The sequence below is a fragment of the Euphorbia lathyris genome, chromosome 2, assembly GCF_963576675.1.
Source record: "Euphorbia lathyris chromosome 2, ddEupLath1.1, whole genome shotgun sequence".
Taxonomy (NCBI): domain Eukaryota; kingdom Viridiplantae; phylum Streptophyta; class Magnoliopsida; order Malpighiales; family Euphorbiaceae; genus Euphorbia; species Euphorbia lathyris.
In genome coordinates this window covers 30,022,197-30,036,506 of record NC_088911.1, presented here as the reverse complement: position 1 = coordinate 30,036,506, position 14,310 = coordinate 30,022,197, and the positions used below count along the sequence as shown (strand labels likewise).

Sequence of the window (14,310 nt, the reverse complement as noted above, 5' to 3'; positions counted from 1 at the left end):
AAGGGTGGTCGCAATCGTGGCCAAAAGTAAACGATACTTTATGTTCTTCCCTTTCATACCTCGATTGTGATAAGGTTGGTCTCAATCGTGGGCAAAAGTTAAGAATACGACTACTTGATTAAATTAACACGAGTTATAAAATTAAAATTATAAATTGGGAAAATAAAAATAGCACATTCATCCTATATTGACTTGAAATTCAACATGTATTATGGCTAAAGTTTCCTTAAAAACTTCAATTGGTTTTTAATGTAAGACAAAAAATAATATCGAGCTAAAAGGCTAAAGTTGTTAGTTTGATTTATGTCTATAAACCTAATTAAAAATTGAAAATAAGATTTATATTTATCATGTACTCATGATATAAAATAGAGATTTGAAACTAAAGAAATTTTTACTTATATACATTTACTCGAGACGTTTTTGATAAAATCGTATCGGAGATTTGTAAAAATATTTGTTAAAAATATTACCCGTATAGAAATATTATTTCTAACGATAATGTTAACCTTAAAATATGCTTTAACATTATTTTGAGAGTTAAAGTGTTTGAAACATAGGAAATATATAGTTAACAAAAAGAAATGTATGTTTATGAAAAATTGCTATTATTTTTGAAAAATGTTGCACTTTATATAAAAATGTTGCAATTTTTTTTGAAAATGTTGCATTATATACTTTACTTAAACATTAATAACAACATACATTTATTCTTAAAATAGCATTCATTCTCATTCGTTGCATTCATTCGTACTTAAAATTAAAACGAATATGAAATATCTACTCCCACACTTAATTTGGACCATGTCCTCATTGGTGCAAAAAGCGATAAAACACGAAAAATAGTACGAAATAATCCATACGAATTAGAATTGAAAAATATAGTACGATAACATTCAAACTTGAATAATAAAGATAATTGTACCAAACATAAATAAAAATATTGTACCAAACTTGACAAAACATAATAATAATAACGAAAATGAGTTAAAGTTGGAAAGGATAAAACCTATCAAGGTGAACGCGGTGGAGAAGGCGTAGTCTCAACTCCTTGGCGTCGGAAGAAAGATAGCAACCGGCGATGAGTAGATTTGTTCTCACGTCTCAACGTAGTGATATTGGCATCCACCATGTTTATCCTCGAACTCATTTCGGTATTGGTGGCAACGACTTCATCTAACCGCAAATTCATGTGACGGTTTTGCTCGTTCATTTGGTGCAAAACACGTTGCCAACCAACTTGTTCCTCAACATTCGGTTCTACATTTTCTTGCTCGTTGGTATTAACATCAACATGCTCCTCCTCCTCTTCCTCTTCATCAAATTCCTCTTCATCTTCCTCATCATCATCTTGAGCACCCAAACCTTGAGAACTTGAAGCTTCACTACCCAAGGTAGCAAAAACACGTCTTGTACGAGCTTCATAAGAGATAAAGGCGGGCGGTCCCATTTTCTTCAATAAATTGGCCCTTTGAAGTGCCGTGAGATCCAAGGAAGGTAAACCAACATGAGGCATATTTTGATAATCCACTAATTCACCCCGAGCACCCAAAACAATGCCGGTAATTAAATTACCCATGGGCACTTGCTTATTGCGAGACTTGGAAGCTCGAACTAAATTAGTAAATATCATCTCAATACTATCAATGGTCAAACCCTTAAAAATACTATCCAATACAAACAAATCATGAACTTGCACCTTTGAACTTTCAACCCGACCAAATAAGGAAAATGATAAAAACTTGTGAAAGAAAAATATACAATCGTCCTTAAGTAGCTTACTAGATGTATTCTTTGGATTAAAAACCTCTAGACCGGTTAAAGAGTGCCAAACCGTGTGTGCATTAAAAGGCTTTGGTTTGGAATAAAAATTTCGAGTAGGAAGTCCAAACCATCGGTTCATAGTCGCATACCCAACGTCAAAACGAACTCCATTATTCCGAAAAGAGATAATTCCTTTCTTCTTATCATAGGTTAGAGTAACTAAAAATTCAATAATATGAGATTTAATACTAGGAAAACGCATACTAGAAAACCTTTTCCAACCAAGAACGGATAGATATTCATCAATACGTTCGGTAAAAGAAAATATGTTTACCGTGTCGGTGTCAAGGAAAAGCATGTCGACGAACTCTATTTGGGTATGTGAAAAGTGGCAAAATTTATGTCCTTCGGCCTCTGTCGCAATATTGAACGGTGCTCCATATTGAACCCGTAATCTATTGACTTCAGTGGCTTTAGTTTTGTTAGCAACGGTCTTTTGTTTAGGAATTTTTTTTTATTGTGAAATTTGGTGAATGAGATGAAGAAAATATGAAAGGATGAAAGGAAGAGTAAAAGATAATGGTGGTGATTTTAGGGAAGAAGAAGATGAATAGGGTAAAGATTTATGGGGAAGGTGAGTGAATCTTGGTATTGGGAAGAGAAAAGATGATTGATTGGTGTAAATATAGGTGATTTAAATAGGTGTAAGTAATAGGTATTGATTAGGATAGATGAATAGGTAAGTAATTAGAGTAGGAATAGGAAAAGATGCAAAATTCGCCCCATATCCCGTCCCTGGAAGTCGCGACAGCAAGTATGCAAGGGGGACGAATTTTTCCTGAAAGTTGCCCTGTTGCTGTCTCAACTGAGATTCGGAAATTTCTAGGTAAAAAATGGGACTGTTTTTGAAAATTTTAACACGACTAAACCAATTCCTCTCATATTTAAGTGACATTAATGTGAATATTAATCCCTGAAACTGAGATAAACAAAACTGAAACATTAAATGAAGGAAAACCAAGGGTTGTTCCTTAAATCTAAGAAATAAAACAAAGAATTAATGCATTTTCATTAACCATAAAGAAAAGAAGAACAATACCTTAATACATATTTACATAAAAACATCTTATTCATAAAAACTAAAATTATAAACAAACACTCATATATATAATAAAACAACAGAAACACAAATTATATCCCTAAGAATTGGAAAAACGACGTGCATTGGCCCTGTTAATCTTCGTTTGAATGAAGACTTGCCTCTCTGGTGCAGAAAGGAATGTTGGACCAGAACGAAAAACTCGTTTGACAAGCCCCTCGTTCTCCAAGAACTCGTAGTCAAGAATAGGGAATGGTTCCGTATCAGTCCAAGGGACAGAAATGGTACCCTTAGCTCCTAGAATGATTCCACAAATGATGTTGGCGAACCCAATCTTCCGGTGCTTCAAACGGGAAGCGGCAACTAACCCCTCCATTAGAATTTTCGAGGAGTTCATTGAGTTGCCTTGGAAAACATCGCCTAACACATAAAGATCAGTATCTTTCACAACATTGCTACTGACTCGACCAAAAAGACTATGACAGAGGAATTTGTGTAGATATAGCATGGAGTTAGAATTTATGGATTTGTTGAAGGCAAGACGTGGATTGAATCGCCAAAATCCTGTTAACATCCTCCATATGTCTGTAGAAGTCATATCCCGTCCATAATGGTGTTGAGTTATGTCTCGGGGTGGAAAACCAAACCAATTATGAAGTTCTGGATATCCAAAAGTGAATACCTTCCCCTCACAACGAAAACTGAGACGAACACATATCTTATTGACGAATCGAACGGTAGATAAAAACTCTAGAACCCAATTCCCAATTATAGGAAATTTCATAGAAGCAAATTTGGTCCATCCCAAATTAGTCAGATAGCGATCTATGTCTTCGCTTATCCCGAGTTCCTCGTTCAGAAACTCGTCCATATACATCATGCCAAAGAATTGAGCATATCTGAACTGCAGAAAGCGTTTCCCTTCGTCATGATTATAGATTGGAAACCATGCGCCATATCGATCAGAGATATCAATTTTCCCGCTTTGAGCAGAAGTGTGTTTTCGAACATTTTTCAAAGACTTAGTCATGTTTGTGAGAGAGAAGAAAATGAAGTCTGTAGGATTGAGAATTTGAGAAAGAAATTCAGAAAGATGAAATGAAAATGGAATAAGTCTGATCCTACAGGAATATATAAGATATATAAGTGAAAGGCTGTGTCTGTTAAAAAAGAAAAGATGCAAAAGTGATACCTCTTCGATTCAACTGACAGAATTTTTAAAATTAGATGGCTGTAATCCCTTACAGTTATTTCAAAATGTAAAAGACAGAAAATCTCAACTGAGATTTTCAGAATCTCAACTGAGATTTTCAAATCCTGAAACATGGAAAATCTCAACTGAGATTTCTGCATATTTAATTTCTCAATAATACTTAACACTTAATGAAATCATTTTCAAAACATGACTAGATTAAAATTTTAACAAAACTTATTTGTACACAAAATGAAAATAAAAATAAAAATAAAATAAAAATAAAAATAAATAAATTAAAAAGAAAGAAAAAAAATAAAAATTATGAACATAAAATAAGAAAAACTATAAATTAAAAATATGAAAACTAAATAAATTAATTTTCATAGAATTCGTCCACGGATTCAATTGCGTGAATTGGAGCTCATTCGAAATAAATCTTGCAACGATTACCATTAACCTTAAATCGATCACCATTGGACTTTTCTAGCTCCAAAGTTCCGTAATCAAATGTTTTAACAACCAAAAATGGTCTAGTCCATCTAGATTTTAGCTTACCTGGAAATAACTTTAATCTCGAATTAAAAAGTAAGACTTTATCCCTAACATTAAAGTTTTTAATTTTGATTCTGGCATCATGCCACTTTTTAACTTTTTCCTTATAAACTCTTGCATTTTCATAGGACAAATAGCGTAATTCATCCAACTCGTTTAAGTCGAATAAACGCTTTTTTCCTGCGCGTTGCAAATCATAATTAAGGGTTTTTATAGCCCAATATGCTTTATGTTCTAACTCTACCGGCAAATGACAAGCTTTACCATAGACTAATCTATAAGGTGTCATTCCGATAGGTGTTTTAAATGCAGTACGGTATGCCCATAATGCATCGTTAAGTTTATTTGCCCAATCTCTTCTAGAAGATGAAACTGTTTTCTCAAGAATCCATTTGAGCTCTCTATTTGATATTTCCGCTTGACCATTCGTTTGAGGATGGTACGACGTAGAGATACGGTGGTGTACTCCGTATTTTTTCATAAGTAACTCAAAACTTCTATTTACGAAATGAGTACCACCGTCGCTTACCATAACTCTAGGAACTCCAAATCGACAGAATATTGCATTTAAAAACTTAACAACTACTTTAGAATCATTTGTCGGGGTTGAAATTGCTTTAACCCACTTTGAAACATAATCTACGGCTACTAGTATATAATTTTTGCCAAAAGAAGTAGGAAAAGGACCTATGAAATCGATCCCCCATACGTCGAAGATTTCAACTTCCAACATGTTCGTGAGAGGCATCTCATCTCTCCTTCCTAAATTCCCGATTCTTTGACATTTATCACATCGGATAATAAATGAACGGACGTCTTTAAACAAAGTAGGCCAAAAGAATCCGCATTCTAGTATTCTAGCTACTGTTTTGCTTACGCTGTTATGACCTCCATAGGCGCTAGCATGACATTCCGACATTATAGGGTCATATTCAAACTCACTAACACATTTCCTAAGTATTCCATCGCCGCATGTTTTGAACAAAAATGGATCTTCCCAAAAATATCTCTTAACCTCTGAAAAGAATTTCTTCTTTTGCTGAGGATTCAATCCATCTGGCACAACATGTGTAGCTAAGTAATTGGCTATATCCGCATACCATGGAGCTATGACACTTTGTACTTGCATGAGATGTTCATCGGGGAAATCATCTCGAATGCCTAATGTTTCACCGATGGGACCGTTTTCATCCTCAAGTCTTGATAGATGATCGGCGACAAGGTTTTCAACTCCCTTTTTATCTTTAATCTCTATGTCATATTCTTGCAATAATAAAACCCATCTAATAAGACGCGGTTTTGCATCTTTCTTAGCAAATAAATATCGTAAAGCTGCATGATCTGTGTAAATGATGACTTTAGATCCTAACAAGTAAGATCGAAACTTATCACATGCAAAAACTACTGCCAACATTTCTTTTTCAGTTGTGGTGTAATTTAACTGTGCACCGGACAATGTGTGACTCGCATAATATATAACATGAAGTTTCTTATCCTTCCTTTGACCTAATACACATCCTACAGCTAAGTCATTCGCATCACACATAATTTCGAAAGGTAGATTCCAATCGGGTTTCGATATTATAGGTGTACTGACTAAAGCCGTTTTCAAGGTATTGAAAGCTTGTAAACAATCCTCATTAAAATCAAAAGTTGAATCTTTCATAAGCAAATTAGTAAGTGGTTTGGAGATTACAAAAAAGTTCTTTATAAACCTTCTGTAAAAACCTGCATGACCTAAAAATGATCTTACTCCCTTAACAGTGGTTGGTGGGGGTAATTTTTCTATAACTGAAGTCTTTGCTCTGTCCACTTCTAAACCTTTTTCAGATATCTTATGACCTAAAACAATTCCTTCGTCTACTATGAAATGACATTTTTCCCAATTTAATACTAAATTCGTTTCCTCACATCTAGACAATACTTTATCTAAGTTCTGTAAACATGCATCGAAAGAATCTCCATAAACTGAAAAATCATCCATGAAAACTTCCATTATATCTTCAATGAAGTCATTAAATATTGCTGTCATACATCGTTGAAATGTTGCTGGTGCATTACATAGACCAAAAGGCATTCTCCTATATGCAAATGTTCCGTAAGGACAAGTGAAGGTTGTTTTATCTTGGTCATCCGGGTAAATGTAAATTTGAAAGAATCCGGAATAACCGTCTAGGAAACAATAAAATGCATGACCGGCTATCCTTTCGATCATTTGATCAATGAAAGGTAGAGGAAAATGATCTTTCCTAGTTGCTTTGTTTAGGTTCCTATAGTCTATACAAACCCTCCAACCGGTGGTGGTTCGTGTAGGTATCAGTTCACCTTCATCATTTCTTACAACAGTTATGCCTCCTTTTTTGGGTACACAATGGATTGGACTAACCCATTCACTATCCGAAATCGGATAAATGATTCTATTGTCGAGAAGTTTAGTAATCTCATTTTTGACTACCTCTTTCATGTTCGGATTTAAGCGTCTTTGCCTATCCGCTTTAGGTGGCTTATCCTCTTCTAAGTGAATTCTATGCATTACGATACTAGGATTAATTCCTTTTAAGTCTGAAATTTGCCATCCCATACTTCCTATCCTATTTCTAACAACTTCTTTCAATTTTTCTTCTTGATCATTTGTTAATTTGTTAGAGATAATTATAGGTAGAGAATCGCCTTCGCCTAAGAAAGCGTACCTCAAATGACTGGGTAACTCTTTAAGTTCTAATTTAGGGGGTGTTACAATTGAAGGCGGAACTGGTCCATCTTCTCGAATCAAAGGCTCTGGGTCCTTATCTTCTAATTCCTCACCTATTATAGGTTCAATTATTTCTTCACTTTGAATAACGTCATTGACACATTCCTCGACTAAATCAAGTTTCATACAAGCGAATTCCTCTATAGGGTATTTCATCGCTTTGTTCATATTAAACTCGATCTTATCTTCTCCTATCCTTAAAACTACCTTCCCTTTCGACACATCTACTAGAGCGCGTCCCGTGTTCATAAACAGTCTACCGAAAATTAAAGGGCAATTTACATCATATGCAAAGTCTAATATAACAAAATTGGTAGGAAAAATAAATTTTTCGACTTTGACTAAAACATCTTCAATTATACCATATGGTCTCTTAGTGGTTTGATCCGCTAATTGCAAAACCATATTGGTACGTTTGATATCTTCTTCTAAACCTAACTTGTTAAAAATAGACAACGACATTAAGTTTATACTTGCTCCTAAATCACAAAGACAACTTGGGAATTCAATATCTCCCAACTTACACGGAATAGTCAAACATCCAGGATCTTTGAGTTTAGTGGGCAAATTACTTGACACGATTAAACTACAGTCTTCAGTTAACGAAATGGATGAAATTCCTTCCCAACTGATTTTCTTTGAAATTAAATCTTTTAAAAAACTTACCATAGTTAGGAATTTGTGTGATTGCATCCATAAACGTTAAATTGATGTGCAAATTTTTAAGTTTATCCAAAAACGTTAGAAGTTGTTTGTCATAGTCCTTATTTCGGACTTTTTTCGAAAAAGGTGGTTTGGGTACAAAAGTTTTGGTACTTGTGTCAAATCGTGAACTATTTGTGTTTAAGATATCTTCTTTGGACTTTGGTAAATCAGTTCCTGGTAATGTTGCATCTTTGGGAATTTCCGGCCCTTGATAATTTTTCCCTGAACGAAGAGTGATAGCCTTCACCTGCTCTTTTGGATTTTCTTCTGTATGGCTGGGAAGACTTCCCTCTTTTCGGGATGGAATTGATTTAGCAAGTTGACCAATTTGAACCTCCAAATTATGGATGCTAGATGAGTGGTTTTTAATAAGCTGATCGAATTTATTTTCGATCCGTTTAAAACCATCGTCGTGATTACTTATTTTTCCACTAATAGCATCTATAAACTTGTCAATTTTAGAAGATAAAGTGCTAATCGTATCTCTTGACTGATTTTGATAATTAGTGGTACGATTTTGAATAGCACTTGCATTATTGTTATTGTTATCTTTCCAGTTAAAGTTAGGATTATTCCTCCATCCAGAATTATAAGTATTAGAATAAGGATTATTAGTTTGGTTTTGCGCTTGGACAAAATTTACCTGTTCTATCTCACTCATGTTTTCGTAATCCACATCCGTTTGGATTGGATTACCATTGGTATCGTGTGGTGCCATAAACTTATCAATTTTGTGCGATAAAGCAGAAAATTGGGCTTGTAACATCGCGACTGGATCAAGTTCCACTATACCTTTAACTGATGGTGTGGTTGAGGATGATGGTTTTGCCACCGGTATATGTCCACGTTCCGCGGGCCACATACTGCTGTTGATTGCCATTTCCTCCAAAAGTTCTCTTGCTTGGGCTGATGTTTTCTTCATAAATAGCCCTCCCGACATAGCATCTAATGAACCCCTAGTTGTAGGATTTAGTCCATTGTAAAATGTTTGCATTAAAAGTTCAACGGATAATTGGTGGTGTGGGCATAAACGTTGAAGTTCTTTAAAACGTTCCCAAGTCTCATAAAGAGTCTCATTATCATTTTGAGAAAAAGAGGTTAACTCTTTTATGACTCTTGCGGTTTTTGCTAAAGGAAAATATTTTGATAAAAATGCTTGGGCTAATTGTTCCCAAGTGGCAAAAGTTGCGGCTGGCATAGAAGTTAACCATTCTTTGGCTCTATCCTTCAAAGTGAAAGGAAAGAGGCGAAGTTTGATTGCTTCTGCAGTCACATCTGGGATTTTAAAAGTGTCACAAATTTCAAGGAAATTTGTTAAATGGGTGTTAGGATTTCGTTAGGTAACCCGTAAAATGTTACATTATTTTGCAACATATTAAGCAAAGCTGGCTTAATTTCAATTTGGTTTGCGGTGATTCCGGGTCTAACGATACTATTGGTTACACCGACCACACCTGGCCTAGCGTAATCCATAAGTGTTGGTGGGTCTGCCATTTTTTCTGGCTCGGTATATGTTTTTACTCGAGTCTTATTTTTGTTTTTCTTGTTTTTCTTGTTCTTCCTAATGGTTTTCTCAATTTCTAGGTCTATAGGGTCTGGTACAATGCCTGAACTTCGAGAACTGCGCATGAACCTGAAAATCTTACACGAACCGAACTACCTACAAAACAGAATTTGAAAAATAAATAAATTAGTAAATTAATAAATTGTAAAAGTTAAAATAAGTATATTTAAACCTAGATTCGAAATAAAACACGAAAAATCTAAAATTTTGTCAAAAATTTTGGCGTTCCCCGGCAACGGCGCCAAAAACTTGTTGAGCGATTTCCGCAAGTGCACGGTATACGCTTGTAGTAATAAAAGATATCGAACCCACAGGGAACGCTTTTTAACTAAAAACTTATTTAATTCAGTTTTATTCACGTCTTTAGGTTTAACAAAAGAAAATCGTTTAATTGATTGAATTGGTTTGGATAAATTAGGATTAGATAAGAATATTATATTGAATTTAGAGAACAATTCCGTCTTGAGATTTTGATTACAAGACAGATACTTCCGTAATTGGAATAAATAGAAGGTATAAAACTTATTTTCATTAAGCGAAAAACAACTATAACTTTGGTAAGATTATGGACATGTAACAATATAGGAATTTATTCAATTAAATGGCTTTGAACCGTAGAAATCTCTCTGGTTCGGAGCAGATTTCTACCTTAATCAAATTAGTATTTTATATCCGATAAGCCGCGCTAGCGATCATATCATCCGTAAAAACCAATTCTTTTAAGTGTTCAACAAAGTTCTTATATGAATAAGATGGTATAAAACGTTTTAATAAAAACACCAATTTATCATTTTGAAAATCATTTTGTCAGAACAATATCAAAATAACAACACAAAGAATGTATTGAATAAGATAAATATATCATTAATGAAATGTGAATCTTCACAAGTTAACAGAGAAGTAGAAACATGGATAGCATTGTGACAAAAACTTTGAGATCCGGGTTGTCAATCTTTCCCTCAAACTCCGTAGGTTTGTCAGACCCTTTTGCGCTTCAGCCGTTAGTTCTTCTCGCTGAATCTTCGGAATAGAGACCAGTCAGTACACTACCAGAATGAAAACTTGTCTCTGACCAACCTTTGAAACTAAACTAATATTACTGTGTTTATAACTAATTTAATAATAACTTGTGTACATAAAGTTTGTTTACAGAAATGAAACCTAACTTTCTGACTCTTTTCTGAATCAGAAACTCAACATAATAACTCTCTGATTTCTCTAACTTTTCTAACTTAGCCAACAACATTAATTTCTGAAATGGATCACTTATTTATAGTTGTTGAAGGGTTGTAATTGATGGGTCGTGTCCGTTGGTGAAGGGTCGCTTTTATCCAAACGAACAGATGCGTTTCTCGGATTAAAACATGTGAAAACTGTGCAGAATTCTTCGCTGTCTCATATAAGATTCTAAAAATCTCAGCCGCAACAGGGGGTGCAGGGGCGAGTTGAAGACTTCGAAATTTCAGAGTTCGGTGATCGTATGTCGCGACTGAGATTCTGAAAATCTCAGTCGCGATAGGGGCTTTTCTCCCCGTCTTTCGACTGCTTCTTGTCCTCCTTGAGCGTTCTTCTGACTGATACGTATTCTTGGTACGTTTTTTAGGGTTTTCCTCCATTTTAGCTCCGTTTTGGCTCCTATTTGGATTTAACCAAATAATTAAGTACCTTGCATCAAAGAAGTAAATAAAGACGTAAAAGTATTATAAATGAATATAATTAGCACGATTTCAATGTAAATTTAACGTATTTATATATGATATTTTAGGTATATTTTGGGCTTAACACGGTACTACGTTGAAATGCACCGATAAGAAAGAAGGGCATGTTGAGTGGCTGCTAGGTCAGCATGTGCCAGATAAAGCACTGTTCAAAGTTAGATGCGGAGGATTGGGAGTTGACCTTAGGGAATATAAAGTTGGTCAGTATGTAATGAGCCATTTTCTGATTCTGACCCATACACGTGCTGGCAATTTCTCCTTTGTGACCAGAGGGTTTACAGAACTCAACAGGGTATTTGATTTTTTCGGAGTCGTTTGTGCACCTAAGTTCGGTTCCTTCATTCTTCAGTTTAAGCAGTTTGGCGAGATAAGGGGGATTGATGAAGATTTTCTTCCCCTTGACCTTGGTGATCATGTAGTCACTGTCATCATCAGCAGCTCTTAAATTGGCGTAGAATTCCCTTACCAATTCTGGATAGGTGGCTTCATAGATAGAAAATAGCTCGGTCCAGCCATTTTTCGAAATCCATTCACAAAAGGGTTTTTCAGCTTCTACAAATCCCTTAGAGAACCAGCGGGAATGGTCGATCTTGTATCCCCTAACACTGTTGTAAATCGGAGAATAATTTCTTTCCAGTGGTTTCTTGCCCTTCTCCTTCTTCTGTTTCGTAGATGGAGTTGCTTGGTCATCATGAGGGTCTTTACCGTAGAAGCTGACCATGACCTTGAGACTCACTAGAGGTCCCTATGTATTCCTGCTGAGCAGGAGACGGAGGATTTTCATCGGAGCGATTTTGGTCGTAATCGCCACCGGAGATATTCTGGGAATCAAACATGATTTTCTTGAGAAGTTTTGAGAGGTTTTGGGATTTAAGAGAGAGAGAGATAGAATGCCAGAAATTTTAAGTGTAAAGAGATACAAGTGGGAATTCGTCCACTATTTATAGAAATACCGAGTTGATCTGATACGTTGGAGTGGCGGTTTGACCTCGAGATGATCAATCGACAATTATCCTGACATTTATGACACAATCGGCGCATGTGTTTTCTAATTATTGCACCTACGTCATCCTAGGTGGCTATTAATGCGCGTGCTAGCATTTATTATGCATGAGAGTTTTACTCAGTTTCAAGAATCCTAATCGTTTGAGATTCTAGGAAGTCAGTTTTACGTAGAAGGAATGTTTGTGTGCTTAGTAACTCAATTTATGATGATCACTCAATATGCATGTCTACTCAGCATAGGGTGATATAGTTCATATTTAGCTCAGCATGCAACAATTACTAATTTAGCACAAATCACTCAGCATGGTAATCACTCAACATTCAATTTAAGCATAGAATATTAGTGAAGAGGATTAGACATACCGATAGCTTCCCTTAGTATGTTAAATTGCTCACGAGCCAGAGGCTTCGTAAAGATATCCGCAAGCTGTTCATCTGTTGGAACATAGGTCAGCTTGATCTCACCCTTGAGTACATGATCCCTTATGAAGTGATGCCTTATGCTGACATGCTTCATCCTGCTGTGTTGGATTGGATTTTTGGATAAGTCAATGGCGCTCTTGTTGTCACATTTGACTTCGATGGTCTCCGTTTTTACACCATAATCCTCAAGCTGTTGCTTTATCCATAGGACCTGAGCCACACAGCTTCCAGCAGCAATGTACTCAGCTTCAGTTGTTGACAGGGCCACTGATGATTGCTTCTTGCTGAACCAAGATACTAGACAACTTCCAAGGAAGTGACACCCTCCTGAAGTACTCTTACGCTCTAGCTTATCTCATCTATAGTCAGCATCAGTGTATCCAATGAGTGTGAAGTCATTTGTATTTGGATACCCTAAACCTGCATTAACTGAGCTCTGCAAATATCTAAAAATTCTTTTCACAGCTATAAGATAAGATTCCCTGGGGTCAGCTTGATATCTTGCGCAATAACATACTGAGTACTGAATGTCAGGTCTACTAGCCGTAAGATAAAGTAGAGAGCCAATCATACCTCGATATAATTTGCTATCTACTGACTTACCTTTCTCGTCAGCACAAAGGACAGTGTCAGTACCCATTGGGGTAGATATGGGCTTACATTCTTCCATATCAAATTTCTTTAGCATTTCTTTGGCATACTTAAACTGACTAATGAAGATGTCGTTCCTTCCTTGCTTGATTTGAATTCCAAGGAAGAAGTTGAGTTCTCCCATCATTGACATCTCAAACTCAGTTTGCATCTGTTTACTAAATTCTTTGCACATAGATTCGTCAGTAGCACTAAAGATTATATCATCTACGTAAATCTGTGCCAGCAGGGTATTTTTACCCTTTTTCTTAATGAATAAGGTTGTGTCAGCTTTGCCTCTGACATAGTTCCTGGTCAGCAGGAAACTGGTCAACCTCTCATACCAAGCACGTGGTGCTTGTTTCAGGCCGTATAGGGCCTTCTTGAGTTTATAAAAGTGGTTTGGAAATTTTGGATCTTCAAACCTTGGAGGCTGACTAACATATACCTCTTCGTTTATAAATCCATTAAGAAAGACACTTTTGACATCCATTTGATATAGTTTGAAGTTCATGAAACTAGCATATGCACACAATATACGTATACCCTCTAACCTAGCAATGGGAGCAAAGTTCTCACCATAGTCAATGCCCTCTTGCTGACTATAGCCTTGGGCTACAAGTCGGGCTTTGTTTCTGACTACATTGCCTTGCTCATCTAATTTGTTTCTAAAGACCCACTTAGTTCCTATGGTCTTTTGATTCCTAGGTTTTGGTACTAAATCCCATACCTCATTTCTTTTGAATTGATCAAGCTCTTCTTGCATAGCATTGATCCAGAATTCGTCGTGCTCAACATCGGTGAAGTTCTTTGGTTCATAGACTGAGACGAACGCAACATTGCTGAGATATTTTCTAAGCTGATCTCTCGTCATCAGCTTGTTTTTAGCAGCATCAAGAATGG

The 14,310-nt window shown here is 35.8% G+C and overlaps 1 non-coding gene across 1 annotated transcript; it reads left to right on the top strand.

The window, feature by feature from the left end:
• The first annotated feature begins 9,077 nt into the window (after nt 1–9,077).
• Nucleotides 9,078–9,184, top strand: LOC136221231 (small nucleolar RNA R71). The gene has a single exon (XR_010685009.1). It is a non-coding gene; the product is annotated as a small nucleolar RNA R71 (small nucleolar RNA).
• Nucleotides 9,185–14,310: the final 5,126 nt, after the last annotated feature.